Source organism: Lethenteron reissneri, chromosome 5 (genome assembly GCF_015708825.2).
Source record: "Lethenteron reissneri isolate LAM-NWPU_2019-01 chromosome 5, ASM1570882v1, whole genome shotgun sequence".
In the NCBI taxonomy this organism is placed as follows: Eukaryota; Metazoa; Chordata; class Hyperoartia; order Petromyzontiformes; family Petromyzontidae; genus Lethenteron; species Lethenteron reissneri.
The window spans coordinates 6,200,224-6,215,736 of record NC_083783.1 but is presented as its reverse complement, the minus strand read 5'-3'; the positions used below and the strand labels follow the sequence as shown (position 1 = coordinate 6,215,736).

At 46.3% G+C, this 15,513-nt stretch overlaps 1 protein-coding gene across 1 annotated transcript in view; it reads left to right on the top strand.

Moving 5' to 3' along the window:
- LOC133351763 (mannosyl-oligosaccharide 1,2-alpha-mannosidase IA-like) overlaps positions 1-15,513 on the top strand; it is a 94,545-nt gene that overhangs the window by 17,286 nt on the left and 61,746 nt on the right. The gene's annotated exons all lie outside the window — the stretch shown is intronic.

The window sequence follows — 15,513 nt, the reverse complement described above, 5'->3', positions numbered from 1 at the left end:
ATTCATTTTTTTTATTACTCTGGTTCATTACTTTTTCAGGAGGGCTCTGCCAAGTATTTTTGACGGTAGGCAGCAATGATTGCTCTGTATATATTCCAATTGAGTAATTTCTGAGTGCATTTTTTCTTTCAAATTTGGCCCATGACTCCGGTGCGAATGACATCACGGGACATCACGGGATCTTTAACGTAAACTGGGAATGAGGCAGTGTGCGCTGATATTACGGCGAATGCACCCTCGGTGTTAACCAGAGTGGCCTCTCGACTCAAACCTCGTGAACCCCTGCAGCAAATGTCGAACATGCTATACCGCTAGGCAATATCACTGCGTCGAATCTTTTAGCCGAAAATCTGCTGCCAGCTTCACTCCTCTTATTCTGATTTATTGAATTGCTGGCAGGTGACCTGCGCGCCACATCACTGTATGGCATTGTGTTACGTTGGCCCCTTAGGGTATGACTGCTCTTAGCAAAATGATCATTCTCTGCTCGGTGAAATTTACAACCTCTGGATGTATCTAGCCGCAGGAAGCTGGATGATTACCTCGCGGGGAATGTGGATAGTCGGTTACCATGGTTGACTTTTGCTTTAATGTTTGACTTCTCCTGCATGCCTATGTTACTTGGAAACTGTTGCTCTGTCAGTGTGCTCGTGGATCAGTGCACTGACACAGGCTTTGGTCTCCTGTGGCTCATTCATTTGGTCACGAAATACAATTTATTGTCCTTCCAAAATACTCGTGAAGTTTTTGCTGCTTCACTCGGTCATCGTGCTTCTCCCGAGACTCCACCGCGTCAGTGATGAGCAATTTCCCATTTCTTTTGGTCTCGTGTCATTATTTCCATTTCTGCTTGCAGCTGCAGCTACTTGGATAAATTAAGCCAATATTGCTACTCGTGTATTTGCTGAATAATGAGGCGGCGTGCATCTTGATGCTTCTGCTGGCCTGGGAAGGTGCAGGCATCTATAAGAGAGACTCACAATGGAAGTTAATAATAGGGCACCACTGTGGCGAGATGTTAACTACCTCGCCTGGTATACAGAGGTTGTGGGTTCCATCCCGACTGATGCCTGCATATTTAGAGTTTGCATGTCTCTCTCTCCATTATTGCGTGGATTTTTATCTGGGTTTTCTGGTTTTCCCCTACCCATTTATAAACATATATTTGGGGTATTTAACACGTAGGCTTTCGCGACCAATGTCATCAACAATGTAGATTTTTTGGCTTAGATCGCGTAAATATAAATGTGTTGTTTAACCCACCACCGTCGACACTGCCAATTAGAAAGGTTTGTCACTTAAACAGAGCAGTGCGCCTTTTGGCGTCATCTGGTCGAACACCATATGAGACAAGGCTCTAAAGAAAGCTGTCTCTGGTGTGGACCAATCAGTTTCAAAGACAATGCATAAATTATCAGAGTATTGTTTTTTTGTTTGCATTTGACTGCAAGTATTGTGGTTAATGTAAGCATGATTCCTTGCAAAAGGTGTCAGTTTTGTTGCCAGAAAAAAGGGGAAAAATCCTATTAGCAGAGCATGCTAATTCGTTACTCGGACAGCACACCGTTATTTTGGAGAGCAAATCCACAACATTTATAATCTGAGTACGACGTTTCGCCAGTCATTACACAACTAGCTTCATCAGGCGACAGCCAGATTTGCTATCCAACACAGCGGTGCGCTGTCCTAGTAATGAATTGGCATGTTCTGTTTACTTGACAACCTCACTAATTGGCTGTGTCGGGTGGTGGCGGGTTTAACGACACATTTATATTTACGCGATCTTACCCAAAAAAAGCAACATTATTTTAGAGTTTTTTTGCTGCTATAAATTTCCACATGGATAAGCCACTTCATTGGGCTATTATTTGTGGCCAGGTTGCTTCTGAAAAAGAGCTATACAGCTCAGTGGGCCTTACCTGGTAAAATAATAGTTGCGTTTGCCATTTCTGGCTGTCGCCTGATGAGGCTGGTTGTAATTACCGACAAAACGTCGTACTGTCGTTATAAATTGTGGGTTTACTCTCCAACACACCGGTGTGCTGAACTAGTAACGAATTGGCACTTTTGTTTACGTGACATACATTACCAATTGGATGTGTTGGGTGGTGGTGGGTTTAATGACACGCGTTTACTCGATTTAACCCAAAAAAAACCTCAATTGGTCGTGAAAGCCTACTACGTGTTAAACTGGTTTAGTTTTAAGTTCACGGTCTCGTGCGAGCTCGTTAGCGCGAGGGCTCTGAGGCTAAATGGGCCCGGTGCCCGTCGTCCGTGTTGTGTTGTGTGAAACATCTCGGACGCCCGGGTGGAAACGTGCTAAATGCTGGTTGTTGTTGTTTTTTTTAAAGCCCGGCAACTATGTCTCCCGACATCTCGATCTTAAGACAGCTGACACTGCCAGCGCCTGGTGGATTCGCACAGACAGTTTGAGCAGATGCTGACATTTTGACACGGTAACAGTCGACAGAGTGGGTCTGGGATATTTCGGAAATGCCCTTTTTACCGCTTGTTATTTTTCACCGCCCGTTCATACATTTTTTGTGTGGTCATGCATGGCTTGGATATAATTTACCGGAGGCTGCGCGTTTTTTGCCTTTCGCACAAGAGTACCGCGGAAGCTGACGAAACCTTTTGGGGATGCAAGCCAGGGAGAGATTTCGAAATAACTATTTTCTCTTGGCATTTGTATAAGTTGGCCACCTTGCGTAGGCTCCCACCCCCCTCCCTCCCCCTCCCCACGCAAGCAAATTGTGGTTGTTTTTACAACGCTGCTCTTTCAAGTTTATTTATATAACCAAGTTTGGAACTCTATAGAGAGACCGGGGAATAAGTCTCATTTGCAACAGCGACCTGGGTCACAATGTGCCCCGTGCGAAAAACTACCTGCGCAAATTATTCTCCCATCACCGTCTTTGTGCTCTGTAGCGCGGAAAGAGCATGGGCAAATTCACAATTCGGTCTCAGCGGCCATCCACTAAGTGTAGCTCTGCCCATCACTGTGTCGGTGCAGAAAGGTGGCCTCGTTGAATGGACCGTGTCTTGCACAGGGACTCCTCTATTTACTGATATTCGACTTACGAACTTTAAGAGATACGAACGAACCTGTCCGTATGTCCAGTTGCCTGTTCGGACCGTGAGTTGTAAGTTCAACTGCCGTGCAAAAGATGGCGATGGTGGCATCTACATGTGCAGAACACGAAGAACCAGTGGCATCTACAGGAGATTATACAACTTTTAAAGCCATTCCTCATGTTTAGTGTACATGCCTTACAACATGTTTAGAATCGACGGGAGTAAAGTTTTATGAATAGATCTCTGGAACCTAACTCGCTCGTACGTAGAGGATTCTTTGTATTTGTAAAGGAAGCCTTTTTGATGCCTGAGCGTGCGTTGATAGTGCTCGATCTCCGTGCGTTTCATCTCTCCTCGGCCAAAAGCTGCACAAACAAAGGGATAAAAATGATAAATAAACCGAGCCCCCTGAAACGCAATTACAAAGGCACATGTTGGATCTCTTCATTAAAACACGGATGTTTATTACAAAAGAAGATATAGGAATTGCCTGCTTTGTTGGTGTCATAAGGTAGGACATTTTATTTATTGGGAATAACAGAAATATAGAGCAGTATTTTCCTGGCTTTTGTTTGTTTTACTATTACATAAACAGTGCACAGAGATGTCACTGAAGGAAGCTTGTGGTTAGGCCTCAGCCAAATCTTTTGCCATTTTAAGCATTTCACATGTGCTTTCACCTTCCGTCCTGCGCATTGTAACCTTTTTTTAAATGGTAAATTTAAATACATTGGCAAGCATAACAAATGCACCTCATGTTCATATCATTAAGTTTTAACGGGATTGTGTTCCCCGCGTGGTTATGTAATACAGGAGAATGATTGTGCAGGGTGAGGGTTTGTGTTTGTTTCCCGTTGAAGGGCTCGAATACTGACCATTTTTCAATCGGGCGTAAGAATTCGTGTTATTTTTTCCATATATGCTTTGAAATCAAGGCCATGTGGAATATTAAATGGTTGCAAAATGTTCGGTGTCCCTGCTATGAAAGGGGGAGGTCCTTTCAGTGTGCATTCTCCAAGCAACTCGCAGCATGCGTGCATCTGAAAATTAAAGCGTATCACCAGTGTGTTGTTGTCAACGTTCTCGCCAGATATGGACGGTTATTAAACGCGTGGTGCCTCTCGAGCATTGAGAAGGTTGTTGGGCTGAAAGCAATACAACATCTGTTGACATGGGGGGGGGGAGCGTGGCGGGGGGAGATTGAGAAAGTCCAGTGATTTTGCTGTGGTGTGTTCCACCTGAAGACGGAGGCTTGTGTTGCCTCCGGAACGTCGTGATTTAATTTATTTCATAAAAATTTTACCTACGTGACTTTACCGAAAAAAACAAAGAGTATGAATCCTTGCAGTCACGAAAGCTTCAAATCTATAGTTAAAGTCCATGGTGTTTTGGAACTCGGAGAGGGGGGGGGGGGGTCGTGGGGGGTTGGATGGATATCACAGCTGACTGGCACAATAAAAAATAAAACTAGCAGATTTTTACACTAATTACGCCATGCTGTAATCGGTAAGGTTGGATAGCTCGAAAACCTCCATGCCAGGCCAAAGATACGATGCACCATGCCCAGAATAACCAGCACAATGATTTATTGTGTACATCACAGCTTGCCCGAGATCGCGGCCCGCAAAAGCTCGTTCCATTTATCACTCGCAACACTGCAGCCTGAACGGCAATCGCGTGGCCATACAAACGGAAGCCCAAGGAGGCTTCATGAAACCCTTGCAAGTGCCCCCTTATGTGTCACCGTAATGAACGAGTTTTCAAATGCACAGCAACTTTGCTCTCGTGGTGAAGCCACGGCCGGTGTGGGGGGGGGGGGGGGCTTGCGGTAATGTGTGGTAGTGACGTTTGGGGCCAGTGGTAAATGATCGCAAATGACCCGCGAGCCTGGCATTGCCGTGTCGCACTGTACGCCGGAAGGATCGTTCATCTTGAGCGGGTCACCGGCCCGAGTTGGGTGCCCGCCGGAAAGATGCATTAGGACGTTTTCTTATCTTGCGGGAACAGTTGGAACAGGATGAAGCGTTACGGATCGCCTCTCGCTACTTTGTATTTTAGGTCACCGCGCCTTAGACCTTCAGAGACACCCTCAAGCGCTAATCGTGATTAATATTTCCCGTCCGCCATGCTTTCGTTAAGTCATGCCTATGTATGACAAGACCTTTCAACAGTGCGTCACCTGGTAATTCTTGATTTTACCTGGCAATAATTTTTACGAGAATTTATTTTGAACCCTTGCGTGGCTTAGAGAACACGAGTTGGTTTGAGGGCACGATTCAAACTGCCAAGAAAAGTGTAGGGCAGGAGACGTCGCGAGATGGAAATGACGGCAGATGGTCTGGAATAATAATGACAGAACGGTAGTCAAGAAACACAGCGCTTACGGGAACAGCAGCTTGTGTGCAGGTGCTAGGTGGATCATCATATGCAAGGTGGATCATTATTATGATTGTATGATCCACCTAGCACGAGGAGGAGGCTCTTGAAGGACGCTACTGGTCAGTTGGAGGCAGCCGCCCTCCAGCAACAACGGATAGCAGAGGAGCGACGCTCACGACAATGAGCGGAATGCCGGGCGGCAAAAATGCTGTGAGTTTGCGCGGTAGTGGGCACAGCTGGTGCATCTGCCGGTCATCCAAGTCAGTCAATCCATGGGCACCTGGGTCTGTCCCGTGACCTGTCAGCCAGCCTTCAACACTTCATGTGGCCTCAAAGTTCACCTCGCCTGGAACAGGCACCGTGGTGACACTTAGTGGTGAATGGCAGGTATTGGTATTATATCACTGTTGTGAAAGATGGCACCGTATAAATAATATATATGGGAGGTCTTCATTTCAGCAGTGGATTTAGCATGCCTGAGGATATTGTATTAATTGAATCTGTACATCTGGAGAGAAGGAAGACCTTTAGAGATACACAATCCAGTCCTGTGCTTTGTAAGACTAAACAACTCTTACATCAGCAGCTGATGAAGTGGGAGCACTGGTACATGTTGTTTGTAGCATGTGCTTGCGGAACAAAGAGGATTTGATTTCCAACAGCTGAAGTGGCACTGTTAGTCACCCGATGGTGCATATCTTAATTTGGACAATTTTTCTTGGAAATAAAATTAACAAAAAAGCATAATATGCCTTACTTACATTACAATTAATCATTAATGGCATTCTCCTGGTTATCAAGGTCACGATGATAATAATTACTATCACGAATTCATTTTTGTTAACAAGTGGCATTTTAAAGGTAGTACATTTATGAGATATCACGCACAAGTAAATACGTTATTGACTAACAAAAATGCAAGTTAGTAATATATGTTCAGCGTAGTGTGTTGCTTGTTTCGGGATACATTTTCTACGTTCTTAAAAAAAATAGAAAGCGTTTTAAAGTCTAACTTTATTGTACTTCCATAACTGATAAGTGCAGATTGAAAGGGCCTTTTTGTTAATTCAGCCTTGCGCCGCTCACTTTCTGAGTGCAGATATCTTGCTTCGCCTGCATTTTAAGTCTTGCGATTTATACCATGGACTTGCATTCCACTGCTCGTGTTTTGGATGGAGCAAGCGAGCGTGCGCGCCGTCTTACTTTGGTATTGTGGCCACGTCGCACACACGTCCAATGCCGCTAATTGAATGATTGATCATTTCCCGGGCGGCACGGGTCGATGGCGGTGGACGCCGCCGACGTGGCCGTTTAGAAAATTTGAACGCTCGCATTTTTGCTGCTCCGTCGTCACTGTCGTCGTCGTCTCCGTCGCAGTCGTGCAAAGTATTTCCTTTGGGCAGATTGTACTCGACTGTCTATCCCCCCCCCCCCGCTGCCCATTGTTTAAAAAAATTAAATCCCTCCGCCCCTGTCCATCCATCAGAATATGCCACAGTTAGTCTATTGGCATGGCCACGTGTGGTTTTGGGGTAAAGTGTGGGCATTTCCACCTCTTCCAAGACGCCTGGCCAGCAGCATGGCAGAGTAGGCCAGAATATGCGCCCTCTAGACCAGTGGTTCTTAACCGGGATACCTGGATCCCTCGGGGTACGTGGCAATGTCTCAGGGGGTATGCGAGGTGATTTATAAGTGTGAAATTATATCATACATGCGAGTCATTGGTAAATAATTCACGTATGGATCTGCCAATATAAAATAACTACGGTAATATTTAAATCGATATGGTAGCCGAGAACGAAATAAAATACCATTCTAAACTCATTTATCGTAAACAATGCGGGTTTCTAAGAGTATCCAGCGAGCGCGAAAAAATTCCGTCAGGCATGCACAGCGTCCGGTGACATTTTTTTTTCCCATTCGGCAGCGGTTACCAGTTCGTTAGGATGCCTCACGAAATGGCCAGTAGGTTAAAAAATTGGCTTTAATTGTCCATACATTTACAGGTAGTCCTGTATTTACGATGGAGATGCGTTATGATGACCCCATCGTAAGTCGAAAATATTGTAAGTCTAAGAGGGCCTAGCCTACCCAGGAGTCTTAGAGAATGGTGATAATTTAGCAAAACAGAAAAATTAACAGTACCGTACTGCATAAACTATATACTGTATTTATTAATTACAATACTGTATTGCACAGTAAAATGTAAAGTAAAAAAACAAGGTAAATTCTTAGCCTACCTATATGAACTGCAATTTAATGTAAAGTTTTTTTCAGGAAACAATCCTATCTGCTATAAAAAAAAACTTTTAACATGCATTGAACGTATCATATCATGGTAATCTTAAAATGAAATTGCTTAAGCTCCGTATCGTACATGCATTGAACGTATCGTAACGTATCATATTGTACTGTACTCGCCAAAATTCTGTCCGTCGTCTGCATACTTGAACGATGTTAGGTTGTTGATGGCATTTTGTCATCGCCATCGTAAGATCGAAATATCGTAAGCCGGACCATCGTAACTCGGGGACTTCCTGTATTTCTCAGAACCACGTTGAGTCAGGCAAGCGGGGGGGGGGGGTGGGGAATGGGGGGCGGGGTTGCTTTACTCAGTTGAAACAAAATTCAACAAGGGATGTTACACAGTAGCCGCCAACGAGGTCGAGAACCAACTGGTCGAGAGGGCCTCCGTAGCGTTCTCTCCGCACGGGGGCCTTCTGCCAGTCATGGCGCGAGTAAGCAGCTGGAGGGGTCTGTGCCTTTACCTTCCCAACTTTTATCCCTCTGCTGAGGATGAAAGCTGCCCGCCTGGAGCAGAGGAATTGAAAAACTTAACATTTTTATAAGCGAGTGACCGTTTGTAAAACGTCAGGTACCTCTTTCACGGTAAAATGACGACCCGTTCTTTTGGGCAGCGTCACGAGAGATTTCAAAGGTCCCCTGGCACGTCGGCAGATAGCACGCTTTTATACATTTTTACTGTATCCTTAATCAGCAACATGGGAAACACACAGGCACCTGAACTTGAGTTTGAACTCTAATGTTACCTTGGGTTTAGCGCCGTGTGCATTTCCCACGCGGGTGGCTTTCAGCAGTATATGTCACACCCCGGCTTTGCTACCAAGGCTGATAAAAAATAATATTTCCTTGCGTACATATATATTTTTACGTATGCCGTATTGAATCAAGCCCGTTCATCACTGGAATGCTCCTGTGCCGCCGGTGTCTTTTTTTAGGCCTCTTTCGAGTGGCAGTGCGTGTGGCAGTGGTGTTGGTGTACGGTGCATTTTCTGCAATATTTTGCTGTCTTTTCTTGGATTTTCTGTTTGCACATAGTCACTTTAAGATGTTTTCTTGTTCATGTTTTTTTTGTTTGTTGCGGTTGCACCCGATTCAAGAGCCGAATGGCTCACAGGGCTCTACCTAATAAATGAAACTTGAGACATTGCCGGGGAAGTGCCTCTAAACACGCTGAACTCGCCGGCGCGTTTGACGACGAGCCCGCCACGCACCGTCTTCATGAAGTCTCGCCTCTCGAGCACAGATGCCTTGACGCTCTGCCTGCTTGTGCTTTTGTCAAGAATGTAAACGGCTTGTTCAGGTGGTTGCTTTACGCTACCCGACGCACCGCGTGCGAGCGATCGCCTTTGAAAGCGCTCTCCGCTGCTCTTAAATGTTGCGCAGATAAGTCGTCGTAGTCCTTGTGAAGCAGCTCCCGGGATTCGGTGAGGGTGTTTTTGTGTTTTGTTTACAAATCTCATCTTGTGTCATCTTGGTTGAGAACTGTTGGTGTGCTGATAATGGTGCCCCACCCCCCCAAAAAAAGTCTGCAAACCACAAGCCACATGTGTTTGCAACAAGGTGTTCACCTCTGCCAGAAGATGCTACCCCTTATGACATTGGCATATAGCATCGCCCTCTCTCCTTGGCTGCACATAGTAAGAATATTAAGGGAAAGAAAATGGACCGAACAGCGCCGTTTAAAATGGTGGGGTTTGTATCATTAGGCAGTGATTTAGTTTTCTAGATTTGAAGTTTTTCGTGACTGCAAGGATCCATACTCTTTGGTTTTTTCGGTTAAGTCACTTAGGTAAAAAAAAATGAAAACAAATAAATAAAATCACGACGTTTCGGGCCCCCCCCTCCCTCCATGCCCCGCGACTATATAATCCCTCGTCACAGCCATCTCTGAGACACTGAAGCGGCTGTGCTTTCGCTACGTTGTCCCCACCTGAAGAAGGATGCTTGTGTTGCACCTGAAACGTCGTGATTTACTTTATTTGTTTTCATTTTTAATTTATTTTATATATTTTTACCTACGTGACTTTACCGAAAAAATCAAAGAGTAGGGATTTAGTTGCGAACTCATTGACTTGATGTGCCCGGTAAACAAGTGGTGCATTGCCCTTACAAACAATCGTGGTTGGTCACTTTTAGGGTAAGATTAGCTCATGTTGGTATAAGAAAAACGTTATTAGCCTTTAGACCGACGTTTGCAGAATACCGAGTCTTTTTTGGTAATATAAACGTGCCAAATACCAAAATCTGCTGCATTCATTTTGCACGCTTGCGTGACAGTAACCACTGAACTGCACTCGAACACCGTTGATTCTTATCGTTGAGATTGCGAACCCATTTGAGGATCGGACCGAGGTAATCGCAGAGAGTCGTGTGGCTTTGCGCCAACCCAAACCGACAGTTAAACGTTTGGTCTATTTCATTCTCTTCTGCAGGCTCACAATGCACGATTTTATACACATTAATGTTGCACTACGTGACGAATTTTTTTCTTTCTTCGCGACCGCCGTCGTCCGTGTAATGCCTGTGCGATACAGCTTCCTACCTTTTCTGTTTCTTCCCCCCCCCCCCCCCTTTATTAGCATCGCCGTTGTTATCCCCTCCCCATTTTGACTCTTGGTGGCGATTCCGATGGCAAATGGGGACAGACACCGATACCAGTCGCCAGGCCATCCCCAGCGTCCTCGCCCGGCGGTAACGGTCAGGCCAAGCAAGGCGGCATCTTGCTTTCTTTAATTTTGTTTTCAGCAGCTTTTGGGATTTTGTACCTCCACTCCACAATGTATGCTTCCAGAGTCCCAGATTATTTTCCTTTTTTTGTTGTTAAATCTCTCATGGTAGTTTTGTTTTGGGGTTTTTTTTCCCGCCTAGTCCTCACTGTTTTAACAACACTTGATACTTTATGCCGGCAGACTGCAATTATTCCCACAGCCTCCAACGCATACCCATTAGTGCTGTAGACATCCGCACTGCGTACTGCATATGTGGCATCTACATGCGCGGTGTGCTGTTAACGGCTTGCTCCTGCACGCCAACAATCCCGTGACGCATTTGAATTGTGAACATTTGCGGATGAATCGGCGTTGTTTGAGATTTAATAGTTTTTTTTTGGCGCGGTCGGTTGCGCACGACAGATACACCTTCCCCGTGCAAAAAAAATACATCACAATTGCTGTTAACGCATTGACTTTCGATTTTAAATGATCCACGTGCAAGTAACCGCCACCACACATCGTGGCCCTCTTCCTTACTCGGTGCGTCCGAATAAAATCGCCAAATTCGGCGTCTCATGTTTTGCCGCGCCGCATAAAAAAAACACGTAGATATTTCTTAACATTTGGCGGCTTAGTTCTCGGCAATGCATTATGTACGGTTTTAATCGGCGGGCTGCGTTCCCTGAGCCTCATTACCCTCGCGCACTGCTATCAGATGCCATCCTATCAACTTTCAACCGATCAACCGGCCGATGCACACTCACTGTACGTGAGGTATTCTGATCTCTGCGCTCTGTTAACACCCTAGCCGCAGTGTGCGTGGGTACAGTCGCGTCGGCCCGCCCGCCTGCCCTCGAGGGCCTTAATAAACATTCTGATGTGGCAAGTGGGCCTCAAAGCGTGCAGTCGGAAAAGGCCCCCCCCCCCTCACCCCCGCCCCTTGTCCCCCATGATTATCTCTCGTCAATAGGGAACGACGCTCTCGTGGTCACGGGTGTGGGGAAAAGGGAGGGGGGGGGGAAACAGAAGAGGTGATTTTCAAAGGTCTTTGAGTCCATTGGTCTCGTGTACGGCCCCGCGAACCTAATTCATCGCTTCTGGTTTTTCCTGCTGATTTACACGTAGATGAGCGGCGTGACCGAGTTGATTTCGTTTGTACCGCGCCGCAGCGCTCGTCGTGAAAAATGTGAAATGTATGTGTGTCCCCGGTGTGGTAATTTGAGTCGGGTCTCTTGCGTTGTTCATAAATTTAATGTTTTGAATTGGCGGGGAGGTTGTGCAGTCAACAAAACATTTCTCAGGCTGGGGATTTCCCCCTGTGCCTCCGGCTTTCATTGATCTGGCAGTGTGTTCACAGGTTTGGAAATGATAAGCGCTCCCCATAAACACATCTGCAAGTAATTTGGGCTGATGAGATGCGTGCTATGCATTGGCAGTGCCGGGAAAGACGCAATTAACATGCGCAGCCTTGCGCACCAAACGACTGCAACGGCTTAAAAGCCTTGCATCTGATTTCGCATTTATTCTTCTACTCTGCTTTAGATGTGAAGCTTTTTGGCCAGCTACTTAGTCGCTGAAAATGTTTCTTGACCTTCGGCATGTGTGTGTAGGAATCAATAGCGAAGAGGAAGCGTCGTGGTTAGCACACTGTACTCCGAACCTGGCCACCTGAGTTCAATTCCCGCTCGTAGCCAGTACCAGTGGCGATTATCGGAACCGGTCCTGGGCCTCCCCTCGGTCGACTCGGCCTCAAATGAGTAGCTGGTGTGGTATTTAAACACCACCACTGGGGAGATCAAGGTAGCCCGGCGTGGTGCTGGCCACCCCACCCCCTCGTGTGCCGTGCCTACCTTTATAGGTGCACGCTAAGAGCACTTGCCTCAACAGTCTGTTTAGGATTTTTTCTGTTTAGTTTGTTGTCCTTCCCCGCACCTCCGATTAGCACGGTTGGCTACATACAGTGCGAAAGAAACTCAACATACACACAAGGCTACACGGGGCGTAGGGCTGCGGGGGGATCTTTGTATTTGTGTGAATGTGTAAAGTGTATACCTTTTATGTTACCTCCCGTTTCATACACACGGATTCTTCTGCCTCGTGTGACCACAGCCCATGCTGACAGTCTATTACCCCTGCCGCCTTCACGTAGCCAGTCACCCCTCCGTATTGAGATTATAGCTATGCGGTGGTGGGCGGAAGAGCAGGATTATCTCTCTGAATATGCCTCGGCGCACCTATTGCTGTAAATTGCTTAACCCACGCACCGGCGATCGCCTGCGCTCAGGTATCGAAAGTCAACTGTGCACAAGGCAGCGTCCGCGCGGATTTGTCTTTGTAGCTGCCCACCCAAAGCAATTTGTCGCTGGGCTTTCGTAGGCCCCCAGACGCGTTAGGTTGCATTCGTGAAGCTCGTGCCTGACGGTGGCCTCTAAATCTAATGTCGAGATTTGTGGGGAGCACAGGGGGGAGGGGATGCACTGTTGTCCTTCATTGGGACAAACGGAGAGAGCGAAATGATGAACAGGTTAAAAACGGCTTACTGGGCCATGTGGCCGTAAGAATTACACATCCTATTGGGCCCCCTTGCAGAGCGGTTGCTAAGCCTACATGAAATGAAATGAGCAGCCGACATGCCTGACTTATAAGGAGCCAAGTTGAAATGCAATGCATTTCTTTTTTCCAGTGATAACATACATTCATATAGGGCTTATATTTAAGTTAATTTCATAACGTTATATGTAAATTATTATCCTTATATATTTCTGTCTGCACGGCTTAACATTATATATATACGAATACACATCCGTTCTCAATTCACCAGTGGACGGAGGCCTGCCCGAGGAATGGTGGTCATGACGTTTTTTTGAACATACTTCACCCCTGCTGGTCAGTGCTGGTTGGTGAAAGCGAGTGAGTGGGCGAGGGAAGCCATGGCCAGTCCTGATATCACTCGCTAAGGATGTTGTACATGGTCTGTGATCGAACTCGGGGTCGCCGGGTTCACAGAAAAGTGCGTGAGCCACCGCAACCACCGCTCAACCCGACCTTAAACAACAGTGCTTCACGACCCAAAAAATATACGTGTTTACACTATGAGATCTCTTTTATGATGCCTTGAATAAAGGTGTCAGTTTTGTACCAGTTTAAAAAGGTAAAAACCTACTACTATATTTTGCCACTGGTAAAAGAGATCTCACGGTGTAAATGCTTACCCCGAGCTCTCAATACTCTGATATTGCACTGTGTTTGAGTTGTACGCCTTCTGGTGTCATCTGGTCCAACACCAATGGGGACTAGGCTCTACAGAAAGCCGTCTCGGGTGTGGACCAATCAACTTCAAGGACAGTGCATATTATCATCCTTATCAGAGTTGCTTCTTTTTGTTTGCTTTTTTGACTACTTGTGTTGTGGTTATTGCAACTTGTAAGAATGCTCAACGCTACTGGTTGCAATTCACATTTTTGCTTTATTTTCCGCTGGTGTCTGTTGATCTTGAAGTACTTTTGATCAACTTTTTTGACCGAGCGTATTGGTAAATCGAGTTCTTGAAGTGGTTTCCGGTCCCCTACGCATGAAGCCATCGCTCGACCTTGACATTGGCTGTCTTCAGTGCCGAGTGTCTGTCTGGTCAAGCATTCACCGTTTTGACTCGAGAGCCCGGCCCTCCACACGAGGGGCCATCTCACAGTCAAGGAGTCCCTTAAAGGTGCTATATATAAACCATAAACATTAATTTAGTTTGCCTTCACTTAAAAACAATCTTAATTGAATTCTACTCTAAAGGCAATTAGTGGTGCTTAGCCTGAAGATGGGTTTCATTTCACTGGTTTGGACAAACTTGCCCGAGTGCATTTACTTATCTCATTAGTAACGATGGCGATTGTGTGTGCGTGGGGTGGTGGGGGGGGGGTTAAATAAATATATAATTGAATATATCTCTCTCTTGCCCTGCTACTCCACGTACATTCACTCGGCCAAGATTTTAGTATCTCTCATCCAGGTGAAATTGCTGCTTTAAAAGCATGCGCGCACTACGGCAAACCACTGAGAAGACAATAATGGCTTGCTTATATCTGGGGCAGCCGAGCGAGCAGAGTGGATATTTTATCGATCCGGCCTCAGCTCTCGGACGTCTGAGCCGCAGATTTACGTCTGGCCTGCCGCGCACCGGACCTGCGCCGCCGCCGGCCGCTTCCCCCACACTCTGCCTGGGATTTATCGCATGCCGAGCGACTCTGCCGGATTAGCCCCCCCCCCACCCCCCTTTTGCTCTCTGGGTGTGTGAACGGAGAGCTCCTTTCAAGAGTGTGCCGCTGTTCGGACCGGAAGGGGCAACACGGTGGCGATGTGTTAACTCCCTCGCATGGTATACAGGATGTCATGGGTTTGATCCCGACCCTGGCGCCTGCTGCTGTATATTTTGAGATTGCGTGTCTCCCTCTCCCCGTGGTCGCGTGGATTTTTCTCCAGGTCCTCTGGTTTTTCCCCTCCACATTTATAAACAAGCATTGAGAGAGCATTTGGCTGCGTTACATTTCCGCGTGATAAGCCACTTTGTTGAACTGTCATGTTTGGCCAGGTCGCTTCTGAAAAGAGCTATATAGCTTAGTGGGCCTTGCCTCGTAAAATAAAAAAAACGATTTATAAATAGTTGAAAGGAGAAGGCCCTGCCGTTGTTTACCGTCGTCCGTTAGCACACACCTGTCAACCCATACGGCTTGCCCGTATTCTTGTACAGCCTTATTGCTCATTTAGCACCTTTCGCTCAAAGTCAAGTTTAGATTATTTAGTTTTTTTAACCCTTTGTGTAACTTTCATGTCCATACGGCCGTACAGCCGTTTCAATACGGGCAGCATTTTTTAAATGTATTTGTTTGAGTTTCTCCTTTGTGATGGGGGGACTTTGCAGGATGAACGTTGAGATTTCCAAGGGGCCCGGGGTGACCAATACGGTCTGAATTGGTCTGTAATAAGGTAGGGCACTGATAAGGGGTTGACAGGCATGTTTAGCACGTGTTTTTTTCACTTGCGCCGTCGTATTTAA